The sequence below is a fragment of the Trachypithecus francoisi genome, unplaced genomic scaffold (assembly GCF_009764315.1).
Source record: "Trachypithecus francoisi isolate TF-2019V2 unplaced genomic scaffold, Tfra_2.0 Lachesis_group17, whole genome shotgun sequence".
Lineage (NCBI taxonomy): Eukaryota > Metazoa > Chordata > Mammalia > Primates > Cercopithecidae > Trachypithecus > Trachypithecus francoisi.
This window is the reverse complement of record NW_022681462.1, coordinates 5429894-5445994: the sequence shown is the minus strand read 5'-3', so window position 1 is coordinate 5445994 and position 16101 is coordinate 5429894. Positions and strand designations below refer to the sequence as shown.

At 41.6% G+C, this 16101-nt stretch overlaps 1 pseudogene; it reads left to right on the top strand.

Moving 5' to 3' along the window:
• The first annotated feature begins 13714 nt into the window (after window positions 1–13714).
• Window positions 13715–13813, top strand: LOC117063105 (annotated as a pseudogene).
• Window positions 13814–16101: the final 2288 nt, after the last annotated feature.

Here is a 16101-nt window from a genome sequence, read left to right as displayed (position 1 = left end):
ACTAAATACGTTTAAGGCAGGCTAGGCTAAGGTATGATATTTAGTAGGTTAGGTGTATTATATATAGTCAACTTATGATATTTTCAATATATGGTGGGTTCATCAGATGTAACCCCATTGTCAGTTGAGCATCTGTTTTTTAATGGGGGGATTTTTGCATCCCAAATCAGAAGGGATATTGATTTGTAGTTTTCTTGTGATGTTGTTATCTGTCTTTTATATCAAGTAGTGCTTGCCTCATAGAATGAGTTGTTAGGTGTTCCCTCCTATTTTTTTGGAACAGTTTGAGAATTACCGATTCAATCTCCTTCTGTTAGGTCTATTTAGATTTTCTGTTCCTTCTTGAGTCAGTTTTGGCAGTCTGCATGTCTCTAGGAATTTGTCCATTTCCTGTAGGTTATCCAATCTGCTTTTCTAAAAAAATTATTTACTCTTTCTTTCTCTCTTTCTCTCTTTCTTTCTTTCTTAGATGGAATTTCACTCTTGTTGCCCAAGCTGGAGTGCAATGGTGCCATCTCAGCTCACTGCAACCTCTGCATCTGGGCTCAAGCAATTCTCCTGCCTCAGCCTCCAGAGTAGTTGGGATTACAGGAACCTGCCACCATGCCTGGCTAATGTTTTGTATTTTTAGTAGAGACAGGGTTTCACCATGTTGGCCAGGCTGGTCTCGAACTCCTGACCTCAAGTGATCCAACGGCCTTGGCCTCCCAAAGTGTTGGGATTACAGGCGTGAGCTACCACATCTGGCCTATTTACCCTACTTTCTTTTTATTATTATTATTTATTTTTTATTATACTTTAAGTCCTAGGGTACATGTGCACAATGTGCAGGTTTGTTACGCATGTGTATACATGTGCCATGTTGGTTTGCTGCACCCATTAACTCATAATTTACATTAAGTATTTCTCCTAACGCTATCCCTCCCCCATACCCCCACCCTACGCCAGGCCCCGGTGTATGATGTTCCCTGCCCTGTGTCCAAGTGTTCTCATTGTTCATTTCCCACCTATGAGTGAGAACATGTGGTGTTTGGTTTTCTGTCCTTGCAGTAGTTTGCTCAGAATGATGGTTTCCAGCTTCATCCATGTCCCTACAAAGGACACGAACTCATCCTTTTTTATGTATGGCTGCATAGTATTCCATGGTGTATATGTGCCACATTTTCTTAATCCAGTCTATCATTGATGGACATTTGGGTTGATTCCAAGTCTTTGCTATTGTGAATAATGCCGCAATAAACATATGGTGCATGCGTCTTTATAGTAGCATGATTTGTAATCCTTTGAGTATATACCCAGTAATGGGATTGCTGGGTCAAATGGTATTTCTAGTTCCAGATCTCAAGGAATCACCACACTGTCTTCCACAATGGTTGAACTAGTTTACACTCCCACCAGCAGTGTAAAAGTGTTCCTATTTCTCCACATCTTCTCCAGCACCTGTTGTTTCTTGACTTTTTAATGATCGCCATTCTAACTGGTGTGAGATGGTATCTCATTGTGGTTTTGATTTGTATTTCTCTGATGACCAGTGATGATGAGCATTGTTTCATGTGTCTGTTGGCTGCATAAATATTTTCTTTTGAGAAGTGTCTGTTCATATCCTTTGCCCACTTTTTCATGGGGTTGTTTGATTTTTTTTCTTGTAAATTTGTGTAAGTTATTTGTAGATTCTGGATATTAGCCCTTTGTCAGATGGGTGGATTGCAAAAATTTTCTCCCATTCTGAGGGTTGCCTGTTCACTCTGATTGTAGTTTCTTTTGCCATGCAGAAGCTCTTTAGTTTAATTAGATCCCATTTGTCAATTTTGGCTTTTGTTGCTATTGCTTTTGGTGTTTCAGTCATGAAGTCCTTGCCCATGCCTATGTCCTGAATGGTATTGCCTAGGTTTTCTTCTAGGGTTTTTATGGTTTTAGGTCTAACATTTAAGTCTTTAATCCATCTTGAATTAATTTTTGTATAAGGTGTAAGGAAGGGATCCAGTTTCAGCTTTCTACATATGGTTAGCCAGTTTTCCCAGCACCATTTATTAAATAGGGAATCCTTTACCCATTTCTTGTTTTAGTCAGGTTTGTCAAAGATCAGATGGTTGTAGATGTGTGGTGTTATTTCTGAGGCCTAGGTTCTGTTCCATTGGTCTATATCTCTGTTTTGGTACCAGTACCATGCTGTATTGGTTACTGTAGCCTTGTAGTATAGTTTGAAGTCAGGTAGTGTGATACCTCCAGCTTTGTTCTTTTTGCTTAGGATTGTCTTGGCAATGCGTGCTCTTTTTTGGTTCCATATGAACTTTGAAGTAGTTTTTTCCAATTCTGTGAAGAAAGTCATTGGTAGCTTGATGGGGATGGCATTGAATCTATAAATTACCTTGGGCAGTATGGCCATTTTCACAATATTGATTCTTCCTATCCATGAGCATGGAATGTTCTTCCATTTGTTTGTGTCCTCTTTTATTTTGTTGAGCAGTGGTTTGTAGTTCTCCTTGAAGAGGTCCTTCATATCCCTTGTATGTTCACTCATGATTTGGCCGTTTGTCTGTTATTGGTGTATAGGAATGCTTGTGGGTTTTGCATATTGATTTTGTATACTGAGACTTTGCTGAAGTTGTTTATCAGCTTAAAGAGATTTTGGGCTGAGATGATGGGGTTTTCTAAATATACAATCATGTCATCTGCAAACAGGGACAATTTGACTTCTTCTTTTCCTAATTGAATACTCTTTATTTCTTTCTCTTGCCTGATTGCCCTGGCCAGAACTTCCAACACTATGTTGAATAGGAGTGGTGAGAGCAGGCATCCCTGTCTTGTGCCAGTTTTCAAAGAGAATGCTTCCAGTTTTTGCCCATTCAGTATGATATTGGCTGTGGATTTGTCATAAATAGCTCTTATTATTTTGAGATACGTTCCTTCAATACCTAGTTTATTGAGAGTTTTTAGCATGAAGCGCTGTTGAATTTTGTCAAAGGCCTTTTCTGCATCTATTGAGATAATTCTGTGGTTTTTGTCTTTGGTTCTGTTTATGTGATGGATTACATTTGTTGATTTATGTACATTGAATCAGCCTTGCATCCCAAGGATGAAACCCGCTTGATCGTGGTGGATAAACTTTTTGATGTGCTGCTGGATTTAGTTTGCCAGTATTTTATTGAGGATTGTCGTATTGATGTTCATCAGGGATATTGGTCTAAAATTCTCTTTTTTTGTTGTGTCTCTGCCAGGCTTTGGTATCAGGATGATGCTGGCCTCATAAAATGAATTAGGGAGGATTCCCACTTTTTCTATTGATTAGAATAGTTTCAGAAGGAATGGTACCAGCTCCTCTTTGTACCTCTGGTAGAATTTGGCTGTGAATCCGTCTGGTCCTGGACTTTTTTTGGTTGGTAGGCTATTAATTCTTGCCTCAATTTCAGGGTCTGTTATTGGTCTATTCAGGGATTCAACTTCTTCCTGGTTTAGTCTTGGGAGGGTGTATGTGTCCAGGAATTTATCCATTTCTTCTAGATTTTCTAGTTTATTTGCATAGAAGTGTTTATAGTATTCTCTGATGGTAGTTTTTATTTCTGTGAGATCGGTGGTGATATCTCCTTTATCATTTTTTATTGCGCCGATTAGATTCTTGTCTCTTTTCTTCTTTATTAGTCTTGCTCGCAGTCTACTGATTTTGTTGATCTTTTCAAAAACCCAGCTCCTGGATTCATTGATTTTTTTTGAAGGATTTTTTTGTGTCTCTATCTCCTTCAGTTCTGCTCTGATCTTAGTTATTTTTTGCCTTCTGCTAGCTTTTGAATGTGTTTGTTCTTACTTCTCTAGTTCTTTTAATTGTGATGTTAGGGTGTCGATTTTAGATTTTTCCTGCTCTCTCTTATGGGCATGTAGTGCTATAAATTTCCCTCTACACACTGCTTTAAATGTGTCCCAGAGATTCTGGTACATTGTGTCTTTATTCTCATTGGTTTCAAACAACCTTTTTATTTCTGCCTTAATTTCATTATTTACCCATAGTCATTCAGGAGCAGGTTGTTCAGTTTCCATGTAGTTGTGTGGTTCTGAGAGAGTTTCTTAATCCTGAGTTCTAATTTGATTGCACTGTGGCCTGAGAGACAATTTGTTGCGATTTCTGTTCTTTTACATTTGCTGAGGAGTGCTTTACTTCCAATTATGTGGTCAATTTTAAAATAAGTGCAATGTGGTGCTGAGAAGAATGTATGTTCTGTTGATTTTGGGTGGAGAGTTCTGTAGATGTCTATTAGGTCCGCTTGGTGCAGAGATGAGTTCAATTCCTGGATATCCTTGTTAACCTTCTGTCTTGTTGATCTGTCTAATATTGACAGTGGGATGTTAAAGTCTCCCATTATTATCGTGTGGGAGTCTAAGTCTCTTCGTAGGTCTCTAAGGACTTGCTTTATGAATCTGGGTGCTCCTGTATTGGGTGCATGTATATTTAGGATCATTAGCTCTTCTTGTTGAATTGATACCTTTACCATCATGTGATGGCCTTCTTTGTCTCTTTTGATCTTTGTTGGTTTAAAGTCTGTTTTATCAGAGACTAGGATTGCAACCCCTGCTTTTTTTTTGCTTTCCATTTGTTTGGTAGATCTTCCTCCATCCCTTTATTTTGAGCCTATGTGTGTCTCTGCAGGTGAGATGACTCTCCTGAATACAGCACACTTGTGGGTCTTGACTCTTTATCCAGTTTGCCAGTCTGTGTCTTTTAATTGGGGCATTTAGACCATTTACAATTAAGGTTAATATTGTTATGTGTGAATTTGATCCTGTCATTATGATGTTAACTGGTTGTTTTGCCCATTAGTTGATGTAGTTTCTTCCTAGCATCCATGGTCTTTACAATTTGGCATGTTTTTGCAGTGGCTGGTACCAGTTGTTCCTTTCCATATTTAGTGCTTCCTTTCGGAGCTCTTGTAAGGCAGGCCTGGTGGTGACAAAATATCTCAGCATTTGCTTGTCTGTAAAGGATTTTATTTCTCCTTCATTTATGAAGCTTAGTTTGGCTGGATATGAAAGTCTGGGTTGAAAATTCTTTTATTTGAGAATGTTGAACATTGGCCCCCACTCTCTTCTGGCTTGTAGTCTTTCTGCCGAGAGATCCGCTGTTAGTCTGATGGGCTTCCCTTTGTGGATAACCCGACCTTTCTCTCTGGCTGCCCTTAACATTTTTTTCTTCATTTCAACCTTGGCGAATCTGACAATTATATGTCCTGAGGTTGCTGTTCTCGAGGAGCATCTTTGTGGCATTCTCTGTATTTCCTGAATTTGAATGTTGGCCTGCCTTGCTAGGCTGAGGAAGTTCTCTTGGATAATATCCTGAAAAGTGTTTTCCAGCTTGGTACCATTCTCCCTGCCACTTTCAGGTACACCAATCAAACGTAGATTTGGTCTTTTGACATAGTCCCATATTTTTTGGAGGCTTTATTCATTTCTTTTCACTCTTTTTTCTCTAAACTTCTCTTCTTGCTTCATTTCATTCATTTGATCTTCAATCACTTTTCTTCCACTTGATCGAGTTGGCTGCTGAAGCTTGTGCATGCATCACGTAGTTCTCGTGCCATGATTTTCAGGTCTTCTCTATGCTGTTTATTCTAGTTAGCCATTTGTCTAATCTTTTTTCCAGGTTTTTAGCTTCCTTGCAATGACTTTGAACATCCTCTTTTAGCTCGAAGAAGTTGGTTATTACCAACCTTCTGAAGCCTTCTTCTGTCAACTCATCAAAGTCATTCTCTGTCCAGCTTTTTTCTGTTGCTGGCGAGGAGCTATGGTTCTTTGGAGAAGAGGTGTTCTGGTTTTTAGAATTTTCAGCTTTTCTGCTCTGGTTTCTCCCCATCTTTGTGGTTTTATCTACCTTTAGTCTTTGATGATGGTGACCTACAGATGGGGTTTTGGTGTGGATGTCTTTTTTGTTGATGTGGATGCTATTCCTTTCTGTTTGTTAGTTTTCCTTCTAACAGGTCCCTCAGCTGTAGGTCTGTTGGAGTTTGCTGGAGGTCCAGTCCAGACCCTGTTTGCCTGGGTATCACCAGCAGAGGCTGCAGAACAGCAAATATATTGCTGCCTGATCCTTCCTCTGTAAGCTTCATCTCAGAGGGGCCCACAGCTGTATGAGGTGTCGATCGGCCCCTACTGGGAGGTGTCTCCCAGTTAGGCTACACGGAGGTCAGGTACCCACTTGAGGAGGCAGTCTGTCCATTCTCAGAGCTCAAATATTGTGCTAGGAGAACCACTGCTCCCTTCAGAGCTGTCAGACAGGGATGTTTAAGTCTATAGAAGTTTCTGCTGCCTTTTGTTCAGCTATGCCCTGCCGCCAGAGGTGGAGTCTACAGAGGCAAGCAGGCCTCGTTGAGCTGCAGTGGGCTCCTCCCAGTTCAAGCTTCCTGGCCGCTTTGTGTCCCTACTCATGCCTAAGCAATGGTGAACGCCCCTCCCCGAGCCAGGCTGCCGCCTCACAGTTTGATCTCAGACTGCTGCACTAGCAGTGAGCAAGGCTCTGTGGGCATGGGACCTGCAGAGCCAGGTGCGGGATATAATCTCCTGGTGTGCTATTTGTTAAGACCGTTGGAAAAGCACAGTATTTGGGTGGCAATGTCCCGATTTTCCAGGTCCAGTCTCTCACGGCTTCCCTTGGCTAGGAAAGGGAAATCCCCTGACCCCTTGCACTTCCCGGGTGAGGCCATGCCCCGCCCTGCTTCAGCTCGCCCTCTGGGGGCTGCACCCACTGTCCAACCAGTCCCAGTGAGATGAACCAGGTACCTCAGTTGGAAATGCAGAAATCACCCATCTTCTGCGATGATCACGCTGGGAGCTGCAGACTGGAGCTGTTCCTATTCGGCCATCTTGGAACGGACCCCTATTTACCCTACTTTCAAACTACAAGTTAAAGTTATCCAATGTGTTGGCGTACAATTTTTCATAGTAGTCTTATAATCCTTTTTATTTCTATAAGTTGGTAATAATGTCCCCACTTCTGAAAAAATTTAGTTGATTTTTTTTACTAGAAAATTTCAAATATACACAAAAGGAATAGCGTGATACACTCCTACATACTTATCATCAAGATGAACAATTTTCAAAGGTTCATTAGACTTGCTTCATCTATTCCTTATCTTTCCCTCTCTCTCTCATGCAACCTAAGAGTGTATGAAAGGGGCCCATCTAGTTCTGTGTTAAGGTTAGAGAAGAAAGTATTTTTTAAAAAGGTTACAGGATGAATGTGTGCATGTGAATACCAATTCCTCACTGGCACTGAGAAGCTTTTCTTCCTCCTGTCAGTCTCCCTATCTCTTGTTCAAGACCAACCTCTTAGTCAAGTTTCTCCTGCTAGAGTGAAATTCTTGGCCAATTTTACTCACCTCAGGAGCTTTAAGAAAAATTGATTTCTGGACCCTATCCCACAATATTTTTTTTTTTTTTGAGACGGAGTCTCGCTCTGTCGCCCAGGCTGGAGTGCAGTGGCCGGATCTCAGCTCACTGCAAGCTCCGCCTCCCGGGTTTACGCCATTCTCTCGCCTCAGCCTCCCGAGTAGCTGGGACTACAGGCGCCCGCCATCTCGCCCGGCTAATTTTTTGTATATTTTAGTAGAGACGGGGTTTCACCGTGTTAGCCAGGATGGTCTCGATCTCCTGACCTCGTGATCCGCCCGTCTCGGCCTCCCAAAGTGCTGGGATTACAGGCTTGAGCCACCGCGCCCGGCCCACAATATTGTATTTAATTGGTCTGGTATATGGTCTATAATGTAATGGTAGTTTTTAAAAGGTGATTCTATTATACAGCGAAGATTGAGGACTTGTGCTCTAAAATGTAAGAGACCTCATTCCTTCTGCTTTCCTTTTGTAATGCATCTCTCATTTCTTACAAGATGCTTTAGAGAACAAATGCTGTGGGACCTGGCAGTTCACTTCCACAGGTGTTTACAAGTGAGTAATCAGTTTAGGCAAGGATGTAACACATGAAATCTGCCCAAGGCCAGAAATAAATTCAGGAGTCAACTCTAAATTCTGCTGAAAGAGTTACTGATAATCTTACCTGGAATGGGGAGCGTGGTCTGATGTGAAAAATGGAGACTTGACAGACCAGGAATTCTACTGAGTTCCTACGGCTTTCCACTTGTCCAAGGCAATGGTCTCAACGCTGGCTGTACATTAGAATCACTTGAAATGATTATTTTCTCAGGCTTCACTTTAGAGAATCTGATTTAATTAGTCTAGGTCAAGTGGTCTTAAATTTAGATTGCATCAAAATCACCTGGTTGCTGGGCACCAACCTCAGAATTTCTGATTCAGTAGAGCTGGGTTGGGGCCAACATCCACGTTTCTAGTAAGTTACCAGGCAGTGCTGAGGCTGCTGATCTGGGAACCACATTTGAGAATCACTGGTTTAGGGTAAGACCCAGGCACAGATTGTTAGGGGGAAAAAATCTCTAAGTACTTTCAATGTGCATGCAGCCAGAGTAAAAAATAAAAAAAAAAAAAAAATCACTGCCCTAGTACTGCTGGCTCACAAATTGCAGGGAAACAGAAAGTACAGAAAGCCTGACCCTCTTGAATCGGGACACTTCAGATGAATGAATGAAAGAACTTGAACTTCAGATAGAATCCCTGAGTGAATCAGATACTCTATGGTAGGTTTGACCTCCCTGGGAGGAAAGAATGGTTGAACTCAATTCTTAAATTTTATTTCTGCTGTTTCTGAATTTTAGTTCTGTTCAGCCATTAGTCTCCACTTTTCTATGACTGTAGAACTAGAAAAAAACTCTTTCCAAAAATGTATCTAACATCTTTACTTCTGAATAGAAGAGCTATCCAGAAACTTTACCAAGTCTCTGAGTCTCCTAGGCTAAATCTTGCTTTAACTCTGTCTCTGTGCTTACATCTGATAAAGTATTTCTTGAATGCAGGCAGTTACCGTTTATATTTATTTTGTCAGTAGGAGAGAAGCAGCTAAAGGAACATTTTGCCTCTTGCACTAAACTGTTACAGATATGTGAACCAGTGCTTCCAACACAAATGGCACACACAGAAATGATAATACAGTAGTTGTATAGCACACTGGTGTAACCGCCCAGTGGGTTGACTTTACCCAATTTGTAACCACCCAGTGGGTTCACCTTATCCTGCTGCCTAGACAGAGCAGATTTCTCGAGACAGGGGAATCACAATACAGAAAGAATAATTAATGCAGAGCCGGCTGAGCAGGAGACTGGAGTTTTACTATTACTCAAATCAGTCTCCCGGAACATTTGGGGATCAAAGCTTTTCAAGACAATTTGGTGGGAGGGGAGGGGTAGTGAGTTGGGAAGTGCTTATTGGTTGGGTCGTAGGTGAAATCATGGGGCGTCCCTGTCTTCTTGTGCTGAGTCAGTTCCTGGGTTGGGGGGGGTCACAAGATCAGATGGCCGGTTTCTCGATCTGGGTGGTGCTGGTAGATCCATCCAGGGTAGAGTCTGCAAAACGCCTCAAGCACTGATCTTAGGAGCAGTTTAGGGAGGGTCAGAATCTTGTAGCCTCCAGCTATGTGACTCTTAAACCATAATTTTAAATTTTGTGGCTCATGTTAGTAGTACAATCCCCGGGCAAGAAAGATGTTTGTCCTGGGAAAAGGCTACTATCATCTTTGTTTTAAAAGATAAACTAAGTTCCTCTCAAAGTTAATTCAGCCTGTATCCAGGAATGAACAAGCACAGCTTGGAGGTTAGAGGCAAGATGGAGTCGTTTAAGTTGGACCTCTTTCACTGTCTCAATCATAATTTTGCAAAGGCAGTTTCACTGGGGCAAGAGGAAGAGGCTGCTTACAGCTGAAGATAATCACCCAAGGCAACCAACTGTCTCAAGGACCGAGGGCAGTCAATATCTGTGAGCTAGCACCAAGCAGGCTGCTTAGGAAACGCTGATATAGTAGGCAAAGCGCACATCTGCCTCATGTAGACTCAGCCTTCTGTAATGAATACTATTTAAAGAGAATATCCTCAAGTAGTCATTGTTGGTTTAGATATATTGTAAATAGCTTAATCTAGATTTTAAAAATTGTGTATTTACTTGTGATAGGTGTGAACTTACTCCAAAACACAGATGTGCAATACATATTACCACAATCTTGGAGTAATGATGGAATGGTGAAAGAGAAGATTACACACTCCAGAATATTCAGGGAAGGACCCTTGTCTTCAGGCCATTGTTGCCACTTCATGGTCATTTGAAAGCAGGTGGTTCCACTCTCTCCATGCCAAGCTTGGGCAACTCTCCCAGTGCTCCCAAGCCATAATGCCTAGCGTCCACTCACCTTGGGATCCCATGTAGACACATATTTTTTTTTTTTTTTTGAGACAGAGTTTTGCTCTGTTGCTCAGGCTGGAGTGCAGTGGGGCGATCTTGGCTCACTACCAGCTCCACCTCCCGGATTCAAGCAATTCTCTCATCTCAGCCCCCTAAGTAGCTAGGATTACAGGCGCCCGCCACCATGCCTGGCTAATTTTTGTATTTTTTAGTAGATACAGGGTTTCACCATGTTAGACAGGCTGGTCTCGAACTCCTGACCTTGTGATCCACCCATCTCGGCCTCTCAAAGTGTTGGAATTACAGGTGTGAGCCACCGCACCAGTGGCTACATACCCCATGTAGGCATTTCTTCATCCATACATCGTTTGTAAGTGGGACACAGGTCTCTGCTAAAATCAAACTCTCCTCTCCATTCCTTTGGCGGCAACTTAGTTTAATTCCTTATTGGTTCCTTGTGTATTTTTTCTTCACGCCAATAACAAAAATGAACCCATTTTTAGCTTCTCACTCTTATAGTGAGAAGAGCCCAAATACAGTTTTCCTGATGGGGCTGGAACTATCTTTCCATTCTTTTCAATCTCTTAAATTGAGTGTCTAAGAATTAGACAGGAACTACTATATCAATAAACTAGCTTGCCTCTTAAAAAAAAAAGTCTCAACTGGGCACAATGGCTCATGCCTGTAATCCCAATACTTTGGGAGGCCAAGGTGGGTGGATCACCTAAGGTCTGGAGTTCGAGACCAGCCTGGCCAACATGGTAAACCCCTGTCTCTACTAAAAATACAAAAAATTAACGGGGTGTGGTGGGGCATGCCTATAATCCCAGCTACTTGGGAGGCTGAGGCAGGAGAATCGCTTGAACCCAGAAGGCAGAGGTTGCAGTGAGCTGAGATCATGCCATTGCACTCCAGCCTGCACAACAAGAGCAAAACTCCATCTCAAAAAAAAAAAAAAAAAAAAGGATCTATACTTCAAGAACACATACCTATGGCTGAAACTTAAGAAATTACATGGTGAAATATTATTTTGAATTAAAGACTTTTTAAAATTCACTTACATACGTGGAATATGCTTTTACTCTTTTAAAAAAAATTCTGTCATTCTGTCTTTATGTTCAAGTACAAGATACTCTAATTTTGGACAGATAGTTGCAAGTAATGTGTACAATAATAAAGACTTTCCACATGCAAATGAGAAATAAACACTTTCTTTAAGCAAAATGAAATAGGCCTAGGAGTATAGGGGAGGAATAGAGCTATGTGGCATTCAAATGTGGGTGTGAGTTGGCCTAAGTCTAAAACCAGAGGTGGGCTGCAAGCAATCATGGCCTCTAATACCAGGAACTAAACTGGATTAGAACCAAGAAGAAGAGCTCATAGAAGGGTCAGTCTAGAAGGAAGAGTAGGAAACCAGACTGGATGAAAACCCAGGGAGTGTTTGAGAATCTAGGTCATAAGAGGTCATTGAGCAGCTTCTCTCACCCTTAAGACTTGACCTAAGCCAATTTGTCCATTCAGGGACTGTCCATTTCTTATAGTAAAAATACTTTCAGAGATTAGAGATAGAAGGGAGTCATGCTTCCTCTTCTACAACATTGTTATTATGATTTATTATAATGAAAACTAATCTCAGATCTAAATTTTCCACACACCAGTATTAACAAATAGGCCAAAAGAAAGCAGTCGTACAAATGATTCCTATAAAGTCAGTGAAGTCCATACCCCTTTCTTGGCCCTCTAACAAACACCTTGCATGGAAGATTCACTTGGATGTCAAAGCAACTTTATTCTCACAGAAGACAATCTAACCTTCCAGTCACTTCAGGTGAAAGAATCTAGTATTAGGAAGGGTCACATGGAAGTAAACAAGTTCTAGACCTTGATGCTACTTAAAAGGCTGTTAGGCCAGGTGTGGTGGGTCCTGCCTGTAATCCCAGCACTTTAGGAGGCCGAGATGGGCGGATCACTTGTCATGAGTTCAAGACCAGTCTGCCCAACATAGTGAAACCCCATCTTTACTAAAATATAAAAATTAGCTGGGCATGGTGATGTGTGCCTGTAATCCCAGCTACTAAGGAGGCTGAGGCACAAGAGTCGCTTGAACCCAGGAGGCGGAGGTTGCAGTGAGCCGAGATCGCACCACTGCACTCCAGCCTGGATGACAGAGCGAGGCTCTATCTCAAAAAAAAAAAAAGAAAAAGAAAAGGGCTGCTAGGCATCTGGCAGTATATCCTGAATACTGCTCATTTCACTATGAAAAAATGCAACATCGCTTATGGTGCAGGTTCAGAAAGTGAGATATCTAAAGTTCTACACCTGCCTCCTTTGGAGGGTGGCCAACAGATTAAGGCCCTTAGATAGCTAGTTATTCACTCCGCCTCAGGTGTAGACTCCTGACCTGGGTGTTTAAAAATGTTAAATAATTGTCCCTAGGGTGTGGATTAATTTACACACATACACTTCAAAATAGCACTTTTACCAGCAAATTCCAGACAAAAATCTCAGACACCTTTAGCTATTAATGTTTAAACCTAATTTCATATCTGACAGTATTTTTTTTCCTCCTAGGTGTGGGAGTAAGATTGATTTTTAAAATAGTTGCCATTACTCAGAAATAGATAAAATGTAATATGCCTTACTATTAGTCAAGGAGCAGAAATTTTACTCAAAATAATTTAAGCAAAGAGCAACGTTTAGTGGTTCATGTTCCTGGGGAGAATAGGGAAGGCCCTGACCATAGCTACTCTGAACCCCGGGACTCAAGGACATTGAAAGGTCTTCTCATTCTCTTTTTCTCTGCCCCTCTGCTTTGTGTGTATATCCTCACAGGTCTATTTCTCTGGGTTTTGGCCTCATTCCCTTCTATTTCAGCTAGGCCTTTTCATGAGGTATGCAAGCCCCTCTGGCTTCACTTCATCTAGCTCCGTGACCCCAGAGCCAAAGGGCCCCTTGAGTACCTGCTCGGGAAGAACTTGGATTTTCTCAACTTGTGTCACCTGCCCTAATAATAATCCTTGGATAATTCCTCTGGCCAGGAAGTTGAGGTTCGGTCTAAATCTGGATTGCTGACCTGATGTTTTGTGGGTTGGGGAGTACTGTTGTAAGAAGAAGGTAAAGTGTTTGCTTTGGAAGCACATATACTAAAATTGGAACAGGCCGGATGTAGTGGCTCACGACTGTAATCCCAGCACTGTGGGAGGCTGAGGCAGGTAGATCACCTGAGGTCAGGAGTTTGAGACTAGCCTGGCCAACATGGTGAAACCCTGTTTCTACTAAAAATACAAAAATTAGTTGGGTGTGGTGGTGCGCGCCTGTTATCCCAGCTACTCGGGAGACTGAGGCAGGAGAATCACTTGAACCCAGGAGGAAGAGGTTGCAGTGAGCCAAGATTTCACTACTGCACTCCAGGGTGGGTGACAAAGCGAGACCTTGTCTGAAATAAACAAATAAAATAGGAACAATGCAGAGACGATTAGCAAGGCCCTTGCACAAGGATGTCATGAAAATTTCCAAAGCAGTCCATATATTTTACCTGAAGTGTTCTCATCACGTACACACACAAAAACATAACTATGTCAGGTGATGGTTGATTAGCTTGATTGTGGTGATTATTCCACAATGCACACATGTATCAAAACATTGAGTTGTACATCTTAAATATATACAATTCAAATTTGTCAATAATACCTTATTAAAGCAGCAGGAGAAGAAGCGGTGTTACCAAACTGCCCAATACTATAGTTGCCACAGCCCCATCTGCCCTTCCTGTTCTCTTTTTCCTACCTTTCTATACTTGGGATCTTTGGCTTATGTGTGTTAAATTGGATGTTATGAAAAACAAGAAATACTCAAGCTTCTATGCATTAAAATTTAGTAGTTTATAAGCTTTGATCCACTTTATATTTTTCAGTAGAGGGAACCATGTAGAAAAGCTGGCATCAGAATTTTCTGGATTTTTTTCCTCAAGCGATACCACTAAAATGGAAACCTGAAGATTTTTATAAGCAAATGTAGGCTAACATTGATTCAGAAAAAGCCGCCAATATGCTATAGTAGTGAATATTGCAACCAAAATGAATTTCCTTAATTATAAGCAGGTGAATTTGGGACTAGGAAAAGCAGCTTGTTTACACATTTAATCACCACCTATAGGTAAGTAGCTCAGAGATTTTCCAGGTGAATGATGCCCCTGATAAATATATCTCTGTCTTGGGGACAGTAAAATGATTCAACAAATGCCATATGTAGTGTTTAGCTCTTGAGGAGACCTATGGCCTATTTGGAACATAGCCTCTGTGCTGTGCCTACTGGAGGGTAGCATGAACAGATTGCTGGTAATAGCTCACTCCACATAGTGTCTGTCAGATATAAAGTGCCAGGTCAAGTAGTGACCACATGCAATGTGGACACCATGATTTTTCTACTTCTCTCAGTTACTAAAAAGCTTTTAAGAGGCCAGGCATGGTGACTCACACCTGTAATCCCAGCAATTTGGGAGGCCAAGGCGGGCAGATCACCTGAAGTCAGGAGTTCAAGACCAGCCTGGCCAACATGGCGAAACGCTGTCTCTACCAAAAATACAAAAATTAGACGGGCATGATTGCAGGCAGAAGAATCTCTTGAACCCAGGGGGTGGAGGTTGCAGGTGAGCCAAGATCACACCACTTAACTCTCAGCCTGGGCAAAAGAGCGAAATCGGTCTCAAAAAAAAAAAAAAAAAAAGCTTCAAAGAGGAACAAAGAGAACAAGTTTCAAGAATACTATCAGACAATAGTAAATTGTGGTATGATACTTGACCATTACATTATGATGACTAATTTATAGCAGTGTGGATTTTAAAATGGACAGATGGTATCCTTTGCAATTTTAATTCTTTATGACAGAAACTGTTATAATAATTGATGCACAACAATTTTCTGGCATGAAATTCCATTGTTGAATATATTCTGAAGAGGAGTGCCATTATAGCAAAAAAAAAAAAAATTACTATTCTTATATGAAAAATAGTGGCTGTGTGCAAGTAGACAAGACATATAAAGGTGGAACAGTGTGTGATAAAGTCAAAATTCTACTATGGCCTAACCGATCGCTAAGAATTGCCCTTAGAGTACTGAAAACATACACTGTTGAGTGTGTGTGAATGATATACTAGGACCTTGCGACTCAAAGTATGGTATGGGATCAGCAGAATCAGTATCACCTGGGAGCTTGTTACAAATGCAAGTTATTTGGCCCCACCCCAGACCTACTGAATCAGAAACTCTGGGAGCTGGGCCAGAAATCTGTGTCCTACAAGCCCTCCAGGTGCTCCCAGTGCATGCTACAGATTGAGAGGCACCATTCTAATTAGTTACACACACTCTCCTGATGGCTTGTAGAACTGCCAAAGCAAGGGACTTGAGCATGGAGAGAAGCACCTGATGTACAGGCTTCTCTTGCAGCAATAAATCAACTTAGTAGACCACCACTGTTGCAATGACTCCTTTCACCCAATGGTCAAACCTGGATGTTAGCTGGGTTAAAACAGCCTCATTTTCTTTATCACTTTTTTTTTGTTTTTTTGAGACTGGGTCTCACTTTGTTACCCAGGCTGGAGTGCAGTGGCATGATCTCAGCTCACTGCAGCCTCGACTTCCAAGGCTCAAGTGATCCTCCTGCCTCAGTCCCTCAAGTAGCTGGGATTATAGGCACCCACCACCACGCCCGGCTAATTGTTGTATTTTTAGTAGAGACAGGGTTTCACCATGTTGCCCAGGCTGGTCTCAAACTACTGGCCTCAAGCAATCCTCCCACCTCAGCCTCCCAAAGTGCTGGGAT